At 38.3% G+C, this 18126-nt stretch overlaps 1 pseudogene; it reads right to left on the reverse strand.

The window, feature by feature from the left end:
* Positions 1–14555: 14555 nt before the first annotated feature.
* LOC120610775 (uncharacterized) lies at positions 14556–14674 on the reverse strand (annotated as a pseudogene).
* Between the last annotated feature and the right edge of the window lie 3452 nt (positions 14675–18126).

The following is an 18126-nucleotide window of genomic DNA, read 5'->3' on the forward strand; positions in this document are numbered from 1 at the left end:
GAGCTTATAATAAAGGCACAAATTATCACAAAATGACATCAACTAAAGTAAAGAAAAAATAAGAGTGGAAAGGTAAGATGAAACCGATAGTGAAGCCCAGAAACGGGGCAAATTTTTACTAAGACATTCGCTTTGCCTCTTTTCTAGCGCACGAGTAGACAGCGGAGATCCTGGAGTTGTTCTCTGCTAAGCTTTTAGCTGCCGACACACAAGGAAATGGTCTCAGTTAAGTAATTCACATCTAGCACACAAAATGTCCTGAGTTATGTTTGCAATCAAGATCTGTTGAATTTGGGAGATACAACTGGAAACATGTTTTCAATAAGCATTTGGAAAGTGCCCATTTAGTATTTTTTTTTTACATTTTAACTTTATTGCAGTCTAATTGACATATCTAATTGTAAGATATTTACGATGTACACCGTAGGAATTTTGATATACATTATGAAAGGATTTCCTCATCTAGTTAATTAACACATAGTTGTCTTCATGTATGTATGTGAATATTCGAGATCTTCTCTCTTCACAAACTTCAATTATACAATACCGTTTAGTGTAGACAGTTGAATAAAGACTTGTATGTCTTAAAGACAATGAAGCTGGGGTCAGTTGGCCACCTTTTGTGAAAGCCAAAGACTCTATTAAGACACTGTAGCCTGCCCAAAGATAAAGCCAAAGTTTTATTACGACAATTACTTGGTATCTTTTCTAAGGCACAGATAGACAATAGAAACCCCAAGGTTATTATTCATTGTGATTCCAATCATTTTAACCTTGAAAAATTTAAAGATGTATAAGATAAACAATGGAGTACAAAAGGAAACAGAAATGTCTAAATATACATGAAAAATAAAAGGATTGAACTTTAATAATGATTTTTAATTTTCTACAAAATGACATCGGTCGTTTGGCTAGTTGGAAAGTTGAATGAAAAAATTTAATAGAGATCATTTTAAAGGGATAGAAAAAATATGGTATAAAGTATATTAAAATGTTAAAGACGTTGGGATAATTAAAGCTAATATTAATTTTTCTTTATACTTTTCAAAATTTTTACAATACATATAAGTTAGTGTCACGATCCTAAATACAATATATATCAAATAATGATGAAAACACAAAGAAAAAGACATGCTAATCCATTGCAAAATGGATGAAGACTTTTCAGAGTTACCAGATGTATAATACTACAGTCAGCGGGGAGTCCAAATTTATTGGCCAAAATTTTCTGGCCATTTTCAAGAAAAAAAAAATCACAAATTAATAAAGATAAATTGCCTAGAGATAGATTTTAATGAAAGCGAACATATGACAGTAGCATACTTATAACTTTGAATTGGTTAATTTAAGAGGCACATCTGGTACAGCCCTATCTGCGTACATTAGCTGTTATCTTATTAAACAAATAATGCAAATCCAGGTAAAATTGGGGACCTCCTCACGTCCATGGAAATTTGTTATTTCCAAATAACAAAACACATAGCAGACACAGGAACACGTACAGAAAAATGCTTGCTAATATTCAGGTTAAATTAGTGTTGGGCCGCGGATAAATCTGGAAATGGTAGAGCACAATTAAAGACATGCTTTGCTTCAGGAAAATGACAGTATTTTAAAAAGAGAGACATGTAAACTTATAAGGACATTCTAAAGAGCAGACGACTTTTAAATTACAGATCATACAGAATCATACATTATGTATGCATATATCCATTCGTTAACTAAATTTTTGACATGCTATCATGTACCAGCCTCTGATGAGGCACAGATGATCGAATGAGTGAACCCAATGATCACAGGGCTTCCGGTTCAACGGGAACGCAGACAGTACCCTAAAGCATGACGTGTGCCATACGAGGAAAGTATCAATATTTTTGAGAAGCCCCAGAGAGAGGGCGAGCGGTCTGCAAGTGATGTCTAATTTCAGACCTTGCCTACAACTAAATTGCTAATATCCCAAAATGCTGCAATAGTATGGTAAAATCGATTAACTGTGAACTCTCGGCTGCACTAGCAATTAAGCAGAAGGTTGTTGTTTAGGTTTATTAGACGAGTTAGCTTAACCTTCTCTGTTCTGTTCATCACTCTATCTGGCCCACACTAGCACTCAGTAAATAACTGTTGAATGAATGAATGAATGAATGAATGAATGAACGAACGAACGAATGAATCAATCAACTGTTAATTAAGGGATTGCTTATTTGAGGCCTTAATGTTCCTTTTCATTGCCTGTCTTTAGAAGATTCAGAACAAAATTTTCATGTCTGGGGAAACATGTGAAAAGAAATAAGGAAGCTCTTTTTAAAAGTCTAAAATTTGCTTTGGAAATGACTTGAAAATGTTAGGGCACTTTGAGTATCATGAAAAATGGGATTGAAGAAATTATTTAAATTACAACTTTTGTAAACATCACAGGAAATAACACGGACTCAGATATCATGCCACCAGGCAGTGCTCTATTTTGTGGTACGTGTTTTGAATCTTCATTCCGTTTTCAGAATAGAATAGTACAATAATGACTGGAAATGTTTTGTTGACATCTGCTCAGAATTTTCCCCCTCTTACGTGTGATTTAATTTCATAAAACAAACACAAAAATATTCCAGTAAAACAGATCTCTAATATTAATGTAAAAATGATTTCTCTTTAAAAGATTGCTTTTTTAAAGTGTTGAAACAAATTGTCCTTTAAAGCAAAGGAGTATCTGTTCGATTTATTTTAGAGATGTTTTTTCCTATTTCACATTGGCTAATAACCTAACCAAAGCTTTAACCATTTATTATCTCCATATTTTTCAGAAAATAAAGACTGATTACTGCTATCGGTGAATTCACAACCTAGTCGGGTAAACACAATCGGATCAAAACTCAAAACAATCTGCTAAAAATGATGAAATAATTGGCGAAGTATACAAGACGGTATACAACAACAAAATTACATCGTGCAAATAATAAATAGCTCAGAGGAGAGACCCTCGGTGAGGGTGGGAAGAATCCAAAGTGGTTTTATAGCGGGGCTGGACCTTGGAGGAGCTTGAAGAAGAGGAAGGATTTTGACTGAAAACACAGAAATGGAAGAGCCTTCTAGCCAGGAGAATCTTAAAAGTCGATACTACGTGGTGAATGGAAATTTCTTAGGAAACTTTCTATTGCCCCTTCTGGCTCTATCTAATCAGAATAAAAGTTAAAAGAGGTATTCTATGCAAAACTGGAATTCTAGCGATCTACAGATAAATACATATCACAGAAATATATGTAATACATATCAGAAGTCTATATATATATATGTATTTCTGGTGATTATTATATCATATCAGGGAGATATGTGTGTATATGTATATATTATCATATGTATGTACGTATCATATGTATGACACATACGTATACGTATTATATCATATGATATCAGAGGGACCCACATCCTATCTATGAACACAGACTGCCCTAAAATCTAAATTGCCGACCTTCAAAGTTTGCTTTTCCTCAAAAAGCCCTCAAAGAAAACGGCGTCTGTCCTTCAGATCTGCAGATGTCACTCCCAATAACTAAAACCATCTCAGAACCAGCCAATCAGAAAGCTCCCAGATGCAGCTTTTCTCAGAATGAGCTAATCTGAGCTCATAGTCTGGTGATGTCTCTTCACATTTGTTGGTTGTCATGAGACTCTTTAGTTGTCCGATTGGTACCATCATCTCACCAGCCTTTCGGCCTCACTTACCACAACCGACGACCTCCTTATCCAGAAGGAGCCACATTTACATGGCTCTAGGACACTGTCCTGCGTGTTCTTTGCATTGTCCCTCCCGTTTCACTGGCTCCTCCTCCTCCCTACCCTTTTCCTCTTTCATCTCGTCTCCCAAACTCTAAGTATTGGAGTGACCCAACCGAGTCTCCCACACGCTTCTCCAACTACCCTCCATCGCTGGTTTATCTTGTCCAGCCTTACGGCTTTAGTACGGACACTGCAGCTTCGATGTCTTCACGGCGATACAAATTTAGCATGTCCCAAAACAGACTTTTCATCATCCACCTTCAACTTGCCTTTCCAGCCATCTTCTCCAGATCAGTCTTGAATTCTGCTTCTCCTCCGACTTCCACCCCATCACTAAACTGCCCTGACTCTGTGTAACGTGCCCGTCCGTGCCGCCTCGTGCACATCGACTAGCACCCTTGCCCAAGCCACTGTCACCTCCCACCTGGAGTAGTTCCATAAACAAACTCCTGTCATGTTGTCCTTATCATGGCAATCTAGTCAATGGGCAGATTCAACAACAGAAAACTATTTTCTCACCGTCTGGAGGCTGCAAGTCCAAGATCAAGGTGCTGGCAGGTTTGGTTTCTCCTGAGGCCTCTCTTGGTGTAGAGATGGCTGCTTTTGTTGTGGCCTGTGTCTAATAGACCAAACCAAGTAAGCTCTCAAAGGCTGTTTATTAGCCGGCGGCTGTCCTGTACAAAGGAGCAGCCCCGAAATGCCAAGATACAAGGTTTTTAAGCCCTAAATCCCATTCTTCATTTGTAGTTCTTGCAACAAATCCTTTGTCGCCTGTCGGCATTCTTCCTTCGTTTCAGCAGCTAGCAGTAAATCATCCACATAATGCAAGAGTGTGACCTTCGGATGTCGTTGTCTATACTCAATCAAGTCTTTTCCTAATGCCTCATCAAACAATGTGGGGGAATTTTTAAATCCTTGTGGCAACCTAGTCCATGTTAGTTGTCCCGAAAACATTCTATCCGGATCCTCCCATTCAAAGGCAAAAATAGGTTGGCTCACCTTAGCTAACGGTAAAGTGAAGAAGGCATCCTTTAAATCCAACACTGTGTATACCTGATGAGTAGGTGTCAAACGGCTCAGCAGGGTATAAGGATTAGGCACTGTAGGGTGGATTGTTTCTACACTCTTATTTACTTCTCTCAGGTCTTGTACTGGGCGGTAGTCATTGGTGCCAGGTTTTGGTACACGTAACAGGGGAGTATTCTATGGGGAGTGACAAGGCACTAGGATCCCTTCATCCAATAACCTCCTAATATGTACTGCGATTCCTGCCCGTGCCCTTTGACTGATAAGGTACTGTCGCACCCTCACGGGTTCTGACATACTTAGCAGGGTGACTATTATAGGAGGCTGATGAACTGCCAATCCAGGAGGGTTAGTTTCTGCCCAGACCTGAGGAATTTCCCCTTGTAGCTCAGTTAATAAAGTGGAGGACGCTTCCTGCTGTTCTTCTTCTAATAATAAATATTCCTCCGAGAGGGGGCAAGTAACCATGATATAATTAGGGGGAGTTTCTCCCAAAGTCAACTCAGTATATTCTCCTTTAAAGGAAATAGTGGCTTTTAATTTCTGGAGCAAATCTCTTCCGAGCAAAGGAAAGGGACATTCAGGCATAACTAAAAATGAATGCGTAATGGTTCCCTTTCCCAAGTCAGTAATTCTTGCCTGTGTCCGTGGGTATGCCTTCCCTTTCCTGGTGGCTCCTTGAATTACAGTCTTTTCTTTGGATAATGGACTAGCAGTTTCTGTTAAAACTGAGTAAGTTGCACCAGTATCAACTAAAAAGTTCACAGGTTTGCCCCCTACTTGCAAAGTTACCCTGGGCTCTCGGGAGCTCCTTAGATAAGAGCCCTGATGCCCCTATTCGTCTTCCAAAAGAATGAGGGGCCTTTTTTCTTCTTTCTCCTTAGAATTCTTCCCTTTTTCAGGGAACTCATTTTTCTAATGGCCTTTCTTCTTGCAAATAGCACATTGGTCTCTTCCTAGCCTGGGTTTTCTATTTTGGCCTTCTTTGTTGCTAGGTCCCCTTCTATTGTTAGGGATTTTTTTTTCTAAGGAGGTCAGTTTCCTTATTGTCCCACAAACATGACCCTCTGCACATCGTCCCTATTGTTAAATACCTTCTGTGCTATCTCTAATAGCTTGGATAAATTCTCACCCTCAAATCCTTCTAATTTTTGTAATTTCTTTCTAATATCTGGGGCCGACTGACTAACAAAAGCCAAATTAATTGCCCGTCTATTGACTGGATCTTCAGGATCTATAGGAGTATATAAGCGATAAGACTCCAGTAACCTTTCTAAGAAGGCAGATGGTGATTCATCTTTCCCCTGTAACACCTCGCTTACCTTAGACAAATTTATTGGGCGACGGGCAGCCGCTCTTAGGCCCTGCAACAGCAACTGGCGATACCGTTGGAGAGCCTCCTTGAGTGGTGTTGGGGTCCCAGTCGGGACGAGTACTGGGGAACACAAGTTGCATCCGAACAGGATCCGTGGTGGGCTGACCTGTGGGTTCTAATACATGCTTTCTCCCTTCTTCTAAAATTCTGCCTTTTTCCTCTGTAGTGAACAAAACCTGTAACAACTGTTGACAATCATCCCAGGTAGGCTGATGAGTAAAGAAAATGGTCTCAAGTAGAGAAGTTAACCCTTGTGGTTTTTCAGAAAATGGGGGGGGGATCTGCAATTTCCAATTATACAAATCACTAGTAGTAAAAGGAACATACAACATCATAGGGGTGGTGTCTCCAGGTGGCATGACCTCTCTCAAGGGTGCCAACACGGGCACCGGTGATTGTGGAATCAGGGGGAGGCTGGTATTGCAACCCAGTACGGGTATGTGGGGGACTACTTAATTCTCCATGTGCTCCGAACTCCGAAATGCTGGGGCGTGGGTATGGAGGGAGTATGGCCAGTTCAGGCAGATCTTCTGGCGGAGCTGGAAATACTGGTGGCTTCTGGGGCAGGCTGGTTGGAACTGCCGCCATTATTGATGATACAGTACTTCGGCATGTTTTCAAATACTTAGGGGCATCTGACACGATATCAATCCATACATCAATGTAAGGGGCTTGATCGGGGTGGCCTGGATTCCCATAAACTATACCTCTGACCCTGAAAGCCGTTTGCAAGTCAAACGAACCTTCACTGGGCCACCCGACTCCAAGGGTGGGCCAGTCCAATTGACAAAATCTCTGTAAATCAAAAGGAGTTACTGAAGGCCCATATCCCTGTGCCCTTTTCCTAAAATCTTTAAAGTGATTAAGTAAACACTGGAGTGGTGTCAGTTTCCCAGATGTTTGCCCCATTATTACACAAAACAGAGCAGAAGCAAACACAGACAATCAATCAGACAAACAGACAAATGAATAAGCACACTCAACACCAAACCTAGGTGGGGGTCTGTCGTCACAGCCCCCACTGGACCAGTGATCCTGTGTCGCGTCTGACTCAGTAGGTCCCCTGGGCCCCCTTTCGATACAGCCCCAGAGCATACAGGTGGTTCCCCCTTTTGCCGCTGCCGAGAGGAGGCGGGGATCCCGGCCCGGGCTGGGCGAAATCCCCAGAGGCCTCCCCAAGCACATGGGGATCCCTGCCCTCCTTGCAGCAGCGACAACCGAACCACCCACACAACCAACAGATCTCCTTACCCGAAGGTTTGGATCTCGCTGGGGCCTCCAAAATGTTGTGGCCTGTATAGAATAGACCAAACCAAGTATGCTCTCAAAGGCTGTTTATTAGCCAGCAGCTGTCCTGTACAAAGGAGCAGCCCTGAAATGCCAAGGTACAAGGTTTTTAAGCCCTAAATCCCATTCTTCATTCTATCTTAAACACAAAGGTCTATTTCTCTCCTATTCACTACCTGTCAACCCACTGGTCAGGTGTGCAAGCGGGGAGTACAGAAGCAGAAAGCTTGTTGTTAGAATGTTATGTTCCTATGGGTGATAGTCTATGTTCCCATGGGCAATAGCCAGTGTTCCCATGAGCGATGGCTAAACAGTAATTTTCAGCTTATATACTATTAATTATTTTTCATGCCACGCAAGCAAACAGGGTTACACAGGCTAAAATTGGCAGTTAGCATATGAGCTCATTGTTACAAGTTTCATGATTAACAGAATGCGGTTAGGGGTTCCAGAAACTGGGCCTAAGGTATAGACTTCCTTTGTCCAGTTTCAGGTTTTAATTATCCTTTAACCCTTTCACGTTTCAGCAGGCTGTCACATCTTCTCTCTGCGTCCTCGCATCATCTCTTCCTCATTTCTAAGCTCTCCTGTGTCTCTCCTGTGTCCTAATCTCTTCTTCTTATAAGGACACCAATTAGATTGGACTAGGACTCCACCTTTATGACATCATTCAACTTTAATTACCTCTTTAAAGGCTGAATCCTTCAATGTAGTCACAGTGGGAGCTAAGGCTTCAATACACAAATTCGGGGGGAGCACAATGGTATCATTAAATGGTTCCCCATCTCACTCAGAATGAGGTGATGTCTTTTCAGTGGCCGACAACAGTACCTGTGTTGTGACCGGAATAACCAGACTCAACCTGAGTGCTTTGATTATAGAGGCAGTTTATTAGCCGGCGGCTGTCCTTCCAAAGGAGCAGCCCCGAAACGCAAGGGTACGAGGGTTTTAAGCCCTAAATCCCATTCCTCATTCTGTCTTAAACACAAAAGTCTATCTTTCTCCTATTCATTACCTGTCAACCCACTGGTCAGGTGTGCAAGCGGGGAGTACAGAAGCAGAAAGCTTGTTGTTAGAATGTTATGTTCCTATGGGTGATCGCCTATGTTCCCATGGGCAATAGCCAGTGTTCCCATGGGCGATGGCCAAATAGTAATTTTCAGCTTATATACAATTGATTATTTTTCATGCCATGCAAGCAAGCGTGATTACACAGGCTAAAATTGGCAGTTAGCATATGAGCTCATTGTTACAAGTTTCATGATTAACAGAATGCGGTTAGGGGTTCCAGAAACTGGGCCTAAGGTATAGACTTCCTTTGTCCAGTTTCAGGTTTTAATTATCCTTTAACTCTTTCACATTTCTGTGACCTTTTCAGCAGTGCGTCATCACACCTGATCTGGCCATCCTCATCCCCAGTCTCTCCCTAGCTATTGTGCTCAAGCAAATCGACCTCGTTGCTGTTTTTAGAACGGGCCCTCTCCTGTCCTCGTTATTCTCGCTCAGAATAGTCTTTCCCTCATTTTCACACGTTTCTCGAGTCTTTAATAAAATGACACTTCTCTGTGAGGCCTCCTACCTCATCTATGGTTCCAATCCTTAGCACCCACCTGCGCACCAGAAACCCCTTTCTGGCTTTATTTTCTATCCAGGTACCTATCGCCATCTCTCCCAATATTGACATGACTTATGATTTACATATTTATGTGTTTATTGTCTGTCACTAAGCTTCACGGTGGCCGAGGTCAGTGTTTTATTCGATGCTATTCTCCATCATTTTGAACAGGAATATATATCCTCCCACCGAGGTGACAGAAATTCTTGACTGTTTTCAAGGGGCCTCTGCTTTCCTCTACTTACTAATAAACGTTTACCTGTTCCTGGACATCTTTCTGGATGCTGACTTTGCACAGTTACTACAAACTCATAATTATTTCTTGTTTCTTTGCTTGTATACTTAGAAGGTGCTAAAATCAGCACATACGAATTCATAAATTCAAACCTCAAGGGCTTTTTTATGAAAGCCCATGGTTTATGGAGGTGTTAACGTAAACAATAGCACTGCAAACAGAAAATTTAGATTAAGGAAGAGGACATTTATTGAGGGCCTACCATGTACCAGGCACTTTCTAAGATATATGAGCCTATACTATTGTTTTAATACAACAAAATCTACATTTTTTCCCTCTAAGTGTGCAAAGTTAATTTATGACTCTTAGGAATTTTGTATAACAAGAAGTTAATCTTCTCAAGCATGCCGATGTTCTCCTGCCTGGAAACTCACTGCCCGTTCTCATACACGTACACTGGGAAGGCACCTCCATCTCAGAGGCTCAGGACGGGTAGAGGGCGGGAAGGGACGAACAGGCAGGGGCCCTCGTCCCGCACTCAGGAGCAAGGCCTGCAGATGGTACTGCAGAGGGGGGCTTCTCAGAGGTCTTTGACGATTCTCCAACATGCAACATGATGTAGTCAATAAAAGTCTGGGTTCCTGAGTTCGAATCCCAGCTCTCTCATTTACTAGCTGCATGTCCTGGGAAAGAGACTTCGCTTCCCTGTGAAACAGGCAGGATGACAATGATACAACTCACAGAGGTGTTACGAGGATTAAAATAAATTAACACCTGAAAACAACTTAGAATTGAGCCCAGGATCTATAAGAATGTTTCGTAAATGTAGTTATTATTCTGATGGTTGCTTTTCTCATTTGTACAAATACATCGCAATTTTTTCTTTCTCCTGATGATTGACATTTGCTTGATTGCCAATCTTTTACTTTTCATAAATAATGCCAAGCTAAACATTGCCGTACTTGTTTCCACAGACATATGTGAAAATTAGTCTAGGGTATATACATTTTACAGGATTTGCTGAGTTTGGGAAATGTTCAGCTTCAATTTGTCTAGATATCTCATTATTATTCTCCAACACATTTGCACCAACTTTTATTGACCTTCATCGTCATTTGATATTGTCAGGCTTTATAGGCATGCCTATTGGAAATGTGTGAAATGACATCAGCAAATATTCTATTCTCATTTCCCCAATTATTAGTGAGGTTGAATATCTTTTTATTTTATTGGCCTTTCAGATTTTCCTTTCTGTCCATTTCTTATTCACCATCGTTTCTGCTGCATTTTATTGGTCAAAGCCATTCAGAAACCGACCTAGATTCAAAAGGAGGAAAAACAGAGTCTGTCTCTAAAGCATCGTGCACATAGACAGAGGAAGGAGGAACGGTGACAGCTGTCTTTGAAAACCATCTACCACCAACTATATATTCTATTTATCAGTTTCATCGTTTTTGTAATTGCTTTAGCTAATTTTATAGGAATTATCTATATATTCTACATATGATTTTTTTTTTTTTGTAATTTGTGTATCATAAATATCACTTCCCAGTGTGTGGTTGGTCTTTTCACATTTTACAGTATCTTTTGACTCATAAAAGTTTCAATGTTAATATAATCAAACTTATTGCTGTTGACTCTTATGAATTGTAACTTTTATGTCTCTTTTAAGAAAATCTTTGCTCTCCCAGAGTCATATTCTGCTGTTTTCTTCCAAATACTTTAAATGTTGGTACCTGCATTTGGGTCATAAACTGTTTGGTATTTATTCTAGTACATATTTGATGTAAGAGTAGAATCTATTTTAATTTGTCTTCATGTAACAAAACAATCGCCTCAGCACAATTTGTCGAAGAGTCTAGATACACTGATTTGTAACACTCTTCTGTCACAGACTCTTTATGGCCTTTCTAGCTATAATACAACACTATTTTAACAACTTTGGCTTTTGAATAAGTCTTAATATTTGGTTTGGTGGACCTCCATTTTTTTCTTCTTCAACTTTTCTTGATTTTTCATAGTTCTTTGCTTTACCATCCAAATTACAATTTGTCAATTTCCACTTCCTGGTATCTTGATAGTTAATACACTGACTTTAAAAACTTAATTACATTGTATGCAATCCCAATAAAAATCCCACCAGGCATTTTTCTTTCTTTTTTTTAGAAATTGATGAACTGATTGTAAAATTAATATAAAACCAGCTAGCATGTAGGAATCTAATATTTTCAAAACAGGCTTTGAAAAGAATGAAGTAGCAGACTTACACTATTTGATTTCAAGACTTATTATAAGGCTGTAGTAATCAGGATTATGTGATACTGATGTAAGGATTGACATAGATTAATGGAACAGAAAAGAGAGCCCAGAAATAAACCCACATCTATATGGGACTTGATTATCAACAGAGTCATTAAAGCAATGCAATAGAGAGAAAAATCTTTTCAACACACAGTGCTGGAACAATGAAATATCCATATGAGAAAAAAATGAATGATGAATTGTAACAGACCATCTTTATGACTTAGAAGCAAAGAAAAGTTTATTCAATAGGACAAAGAAGAAATAAATTAATTAATTAATAAAATAAAAAATTAATAAATCAGACTTTATTAAAAATTCTGCACACAAATTCATAAATTGATACTGTTTAAAAATGAATAAGAAAGCTACACATTGCGGGGAAGTATATGTTTATCTGACAAAGACTGGCAAATAGACAAATTTCTTCAACTCAATAATAGAAAAACAGTCTAATAAAATACGTGCAAAAGAATTGAACAGATACTGCACAAAGTACGATATGAATGTCCACTATATCAAAATTCACTGAGCATCGTTAGTTATTAGAGAAGTTCAAATTAAACTATAATGAAATCCATTAGAATTAGAATTAAAGACTGACAATATTAAATGTGAGTAAGAATGAGGGGAATCCAAACTTGTAGGTAGGAGTGAAAAACAGTAAACCACTCTGGAAAAACATAAGGTAGTTACTTATAAAACTAAACACATGCCTACTCTATAGCTCAGCAAATCTAGGTATTCACCCAAGAGGAATAAAATTATATGTCTACCAAAGTATTTGTACAGAAATGTTCATAACTGCTTTATTTATGAGGCAAGAGTTGGAAGCCTTCAAGTGCCCACCAATAGAAACAAATCATGCTATATTCATTCAACAAAATGTTATTCAATAATAAAATGTGAGCGAACTATCGATATACATAAGAACGTGAAAGAATCTCAAATACTTATGCTGAACGAAAGAGGCCTTACTCAGAACAATAGATGCTGTGTGATTCTATTCATATAAAGTTCTAAAATAGGCAAAACGATATCAGAAAAACTCAGGACAGTGGTTGCCTGTGAGGGGCAGGGACAGGAGGGAGCTTTCTGAGGTGGTGGTGACATTCCATATCTGAACAGTTTTGAATTACTCAAGGGTATGAACTTGTCAAAACTCCTGGGATGCTGGTACACTTAAGACCCAGCTGCCTCCCGCCACAAAGCAATCAATGCACATGGAGAATAATGGCCTCCACTTACCTGGGAAGATCATCTTCCTGTGACAGACATTTTTCCTGTTGGAAGAATTTCCCCTAACGGGATCCGTGGTGATTGGGATCTGTGTAATACAACAAGGAATCAACACAGAAAATGTGCAGCACGAGCTTTGAAATGAAACCAATCCGGACCCCGTCATGTCCTAAATGTGGGCTGTAAGGCAAGGTCATTCGTCTTGCTGAAAGCTTCTCATTCAAACCTTGGGCTGATAATGCTAAATATGAGCATTTTCTGTGATAATTAGTACAAATTCATGTTACGTATTTTTGTCTCCTCCCTTTTTTTAGGCGAGGCAATCTTTGGTTGACCTCACAGATTGAAAGGACTTTGTCAGCTTGCAATCCCTTATTTTTTATTTTTTATGTCTACAGCCCCTGGTCTTCCTACGTGGTCTCCCATCCAAGTACTAACCAGGCCTGACCCTACTTAGCTTTCGTGATCAGACGAGATTAGGCTTGTTCAGAGTGTCATGGCCATAGACAATTTTCACAATGGGAGTAACAATTTGAAGACTCTGGTTTTTTTGCAGGGACTCAACTCCAGCCCAAAATCTGGTGCAGGACCAAAACAATGACTTCTGTTTATGTAGGAGTTGAAACCTTCGTCCCAGCTCCTAAGGTCTGTTCTTAGGAGTGATTAGGCAGGGGCCACTGCGGTGTCAGCCTCCACACTCAGAAGCCTAACTCTGGTTCCTCCTTCTTTCTGGCATTTGAAGATTTCGTTTCTTTTTTAGGGCTTTTGGATTTTTGTTTTGTTTTTGTTTTGTTTTGTTTTGTTTTGTTATGTTTTGGCTTGGATTGGCTATGTATTTAAAAAAATTTTATATTTCATGCAGCATTTCTATGTATTTGTAGAAGGAGAGATTAAAGAAAGCCATTCTTTATCCTGTTTGCACTTTAACTTTTCTAAGTCCGGTTTCTTCCTCACAAAATGATACTGATGATATTAAAAATTCTTAGTATCTATCACTAAGACTGATGAGACGATACGGCGGAGATCTAGCATGCAATGCACTGGCATGTTAAGACCTCCCTTTCAGTACCTAGCCTAGCGTCCAATCAATCTCGAAGAAGAACAAAGTCTGAGGACTTATGTGGGCTCTTATTTAAGCAATAGGCAAGGAAAAGAAAGAAAAGCTACAAATTCTGTAAAAAAAAGAAGTAAAGCCAAGGGAACTTCACAGTCCCTGGATTATGACAGAGGGGTTCTTTGCAGTAATGGAAATAGATTAATTAGATATTTGTACAGAAAAAATCATGCCCTATTATGTACTTCATACCACACATAAAAATTGCAGATGCAACATACATCTAAACACACTAGACAGTAGAGCTCTAGAAGGTATCACAGGTAGAGATGTTTATGATGCTGAATAGGCAGTTTCCTGAAATATAACCCAAATGCATTAATAATAAAGAAAATGTGTTCTTTAAAATTAAGAACTTTTGTTCATCGAAATTCATTACTAAGAGAGTGAAAAGGCAAAAAAGACCCTGAAATTATATATGCATGTGTGTGTGTTCAAAAGAATCATATCTAGAGCTGCATATATACGGAATTCTTAAAATCAATGAAAAAAGATTTTAATAAATTAAAATCTAATTTATTGATGTGGAAAAGCCTTCAACAGTCACTTCACCTGAAATGGTTTTCAAACTTTTGACTTTTTTTTTTTTTTATGCCTATAGCACCTGGTATTCCTAGGTGGTCTCCCATCTAAGTACTAATCAGGCCCGATCGTGCTTAACTTCAGAGATCAGATGAGATTGGGCACATTCAGGGTGGCATGGCCATAGGGTTTTCAAACTCTTTAGTCATTAAACAAAAACAAATTAAAACCAAAATGAGATACCATTCCATACCTGTCAGAGTGGCTGAATAATAAGTGATAACCCAAACTAGGTGCTGGTAAGGATATGGAATAATTTAGACCACTTATACACTGCCAGTGAGTTCATAAGTTGTCGAAACCTTTTCGCAAAGCATGCATGCACCCTGTGACCCAGCAAACCCACTTCTAGGTACACACCTAACTGAAATGCACATGTGTATGTACCAAGAATCACACAGAAGAATGTTTACAGCAGCACCATCCATAATAATTTAAACATCGAGAGTATCTCAATGACCATCAATAGTAAAATGTATCAATAAATTTTGGTGTATTCATATAGAAGAATACTATACAGCAATGAAAATGGATGATTATTGCTTCATGGTAAATTTCTCTGTAGCAGTTTGGATTCAAAGAGGTAGAAGAGGGATAAGTGCTATATCTATTATAGGGAATAGACTTTATGCACCTATTGGAGCTCATTAAGCAAGCTAGCTGAGACTGTTGCCTCTGCTTCTGGTTCTCAGCCTAAAGTCATCATGGCTCACAGCCAGGATGGGAAGATGGACAAGAAGTATCGGAGAGTGACAATACACTGGAACCCACAGATGTCCTGGAACCCAAGTTCTCAGGCAAGAGAACTCCAGGAAACATATTTCCAATTTAGCTAAGTAAACACAGTGTGATCCCACCAGACTCACATAGTAATGAGGAAACGTCATTTAGTAGAAGTTCAAAACTGGAGTCAACTAACCTACGGAGATAGGACTTGGAATTGTGGTTATCGTGGCAAAGTAATGACTGGGAAATGATGCAAGGGAGGCTTGTATGATGCTAATAACAACTTATTTCTTAATTTAAATGGTGGTTACCTAGGTGTGTAAACTTTGTAAAAAGTCCAGTGCACCACATACCTGGAATTTGTAAGCTTTTCTAAAGTTTCCATTTAAAAAATCTTAACTTATAAATATTGAAATATTACTGTTAAAACTTTTAATAATTCATAAAAATAAAATGTCATAAAGTAATTTAAAACAATGCATAGCTGACACATTCCTCTTTCATTTAGATAATTCAAAGTGTGATTGTATTTGCTACTTGATGCCATTCAGCTCAAATACTGTTAATTGGGATGTCTGACATGAATCTGAATCAAAAGAAGAATTAGGAAAAACAATTGAGGGTAAATTTTAGTATTCAGAAATTCAAGAATACTAATATTGCAGTCTATGGTGCTTAAAAGGTAACATTAAAATTGTCTTTTCCAGTACAACCAGAAAAAGTTGGCAGAAAAACTACATCCTTCTCCTGTAGAATTCATGTTGAAAAGAGAAGAAATTCCACTAATTTGAATACTATATCAGCTTTTATTTCCCATTAGAAAGGTTAGAAAACTTTCTCCTAATCTATAAATAGAGGTATGATATAGTTATTTTTATTTAAAGATTTTTATTTAAAGATTTACATTTTCTTTGAACACTAAAGACAGTATTTTTAAAATATATATGTATTTTAAGAGTATTTTTTGAAAATTTTAGTTTTTAATTACTTTTCATAAGTTAAATACTCCACGATACATATAGTCATCCAAGGAAAATACTATTCAAAGTGTTTTTGTAGCAATTTTCCAAGAAAGCAGGAAAAAAAGGGCTTAATAGCTGCAGAATGATAAGTTTTATCATCTCCTTATCGTCTACCCAGAGCAAAAGGTGCCACCACATCAAAATAATGCCTTCTTATACTTTCTAATCTTGCGTGCGCAATTATGTTCAGCAATGGGTCAAGGATACAGGAGTTTGACTATAAAGGGCTAAAGCATTTAACAAACTACTTATTATCGATTTTGACTAGATACTCATCTCTTTCTTCTCTTTCCAATCAATTCTAATTTATTCACCTAGATCCATTTCAAAAAGCAAGTACTCCACGATCGAATCAGCAATTTAGAAGGTAAGGCAACAGAGAACACCCGATCAGAACAGCAACAACAACAATGACAACAACAAAAATCCAAAAAGATGAGGATAAGTTAAGAGGCCTCTGAGACAACATCAGGTGTACCAACATTCACATCATAGGGATGCCAGAACAAAAAGAGAGCCAGCAAGGAATTGAGAACTTAGTTGAAGAAATAATGATGGACAACTTCCCTAACCTGGCAAAGGAAATAGACATATAAGCTCAAGAAGCAGAGTCCCAAACAAGATGAACCCAAAGAGGCTCACACCAAGACACATTATAATTAAAATGCCAAAGGTTAACGACAAAGAGAATCTTAAAAGCAGCAAGAGAAAAGCAATTAGTTGTCTACAAGGGAGTTCCCATAAGACTGTCAGCTGACTTCACAACAGAAAAGTAGCAGGCCAGAAGGGATTGGCAGGAAAAGGAAATATTCAAACTGATGAAAAGAAGGACCTACAAATGAGATTATCCTATTCCTCAAAGCCATCATTTAGAAACAAGCGATAGGTAAAGAGCTTCCTAGACGAGAAAAAAGCTAAAAGAGTTTATCACCACCAAACCATTATTCCAAGAAATGTTAGAGGGACTTCTTTAAGAAGAAAGGGGAAAAATTTTTAAAAACGTTAAAAAATTATGAAAAATAAAATAAAAATCTATTTTATCTAGCAACAATTAATTTAAATGTAAATGGGCTAGGTGCTCCAATCAAAGGATAGGGTGGCTGAATGGATAAAAAAACAAGACTATTACATAGACTTCCTACAGGAGCCTCATTTCTGATCAAACCCACAGAGTCTGAAAGTAAAGAGATGGAAAAAGATATTTCATAAAAGCAGAAACAAACAAAAAAAGCTGGGGTTGCAATATTTATATCAGACAAAACAGACTTTAAAACAAAGGATATAACAATACAAAAGAAGGATCCAGTTATCCCACTTCTGGGTATTTATCCAAAGAAACTCAAAATACTACTTCAATGGGACATGGGAATCCATATTTATGAAACTCAGCTTTAAGAAATTTCCCATGCAGAATGTGTTTTTCCTCTCCTGGCTGGCATATTTTTTGATATGTAGTAGGTACTACTTGACTATTTGCTTAATTGTATGTAATTGAAGATGTAAAACCAACATTAAAATGCTTATAAAAGTTTATGAAGGAATTTTTTAATCACTAAAGTTGAAGCTAATGATGTGAGAGGTAAAACTACACCTATTTTTTTCCCTCTAAAAATTCCTAGTTATTCTGTTATCCAAGGCATTTTCAATTATTTTTCAAAATCAACAAAGAGCACAAGGGGGGAATTTTAAAACATAAATCAGAAATTTGGGACAATTCAGTTTATTTCTTTGTTAAAGTTAATGAACTTTGTAGACTATAGTTTCAACATGAAATTATGATATTATTTTTGAAATTTGTTCATGACTATAGTGAAGAGGCTTTAGGGTCACTGA

Source organism: Pteropus medius, unplaced genomic scaffold (assembly GCF_902729225.1).
Source record: "Pteropus medius unplaced genomic scaffold, Ma_sr-lr_union100, whole genome shotgun sequence".
Taxonomy (NCBI): domain Eukaryota; kingdom Metazoa; phylum Chordata; class Mammalia; order Chiroptera; family Pteropodidae; genus Pteropus; species Pteropus medius.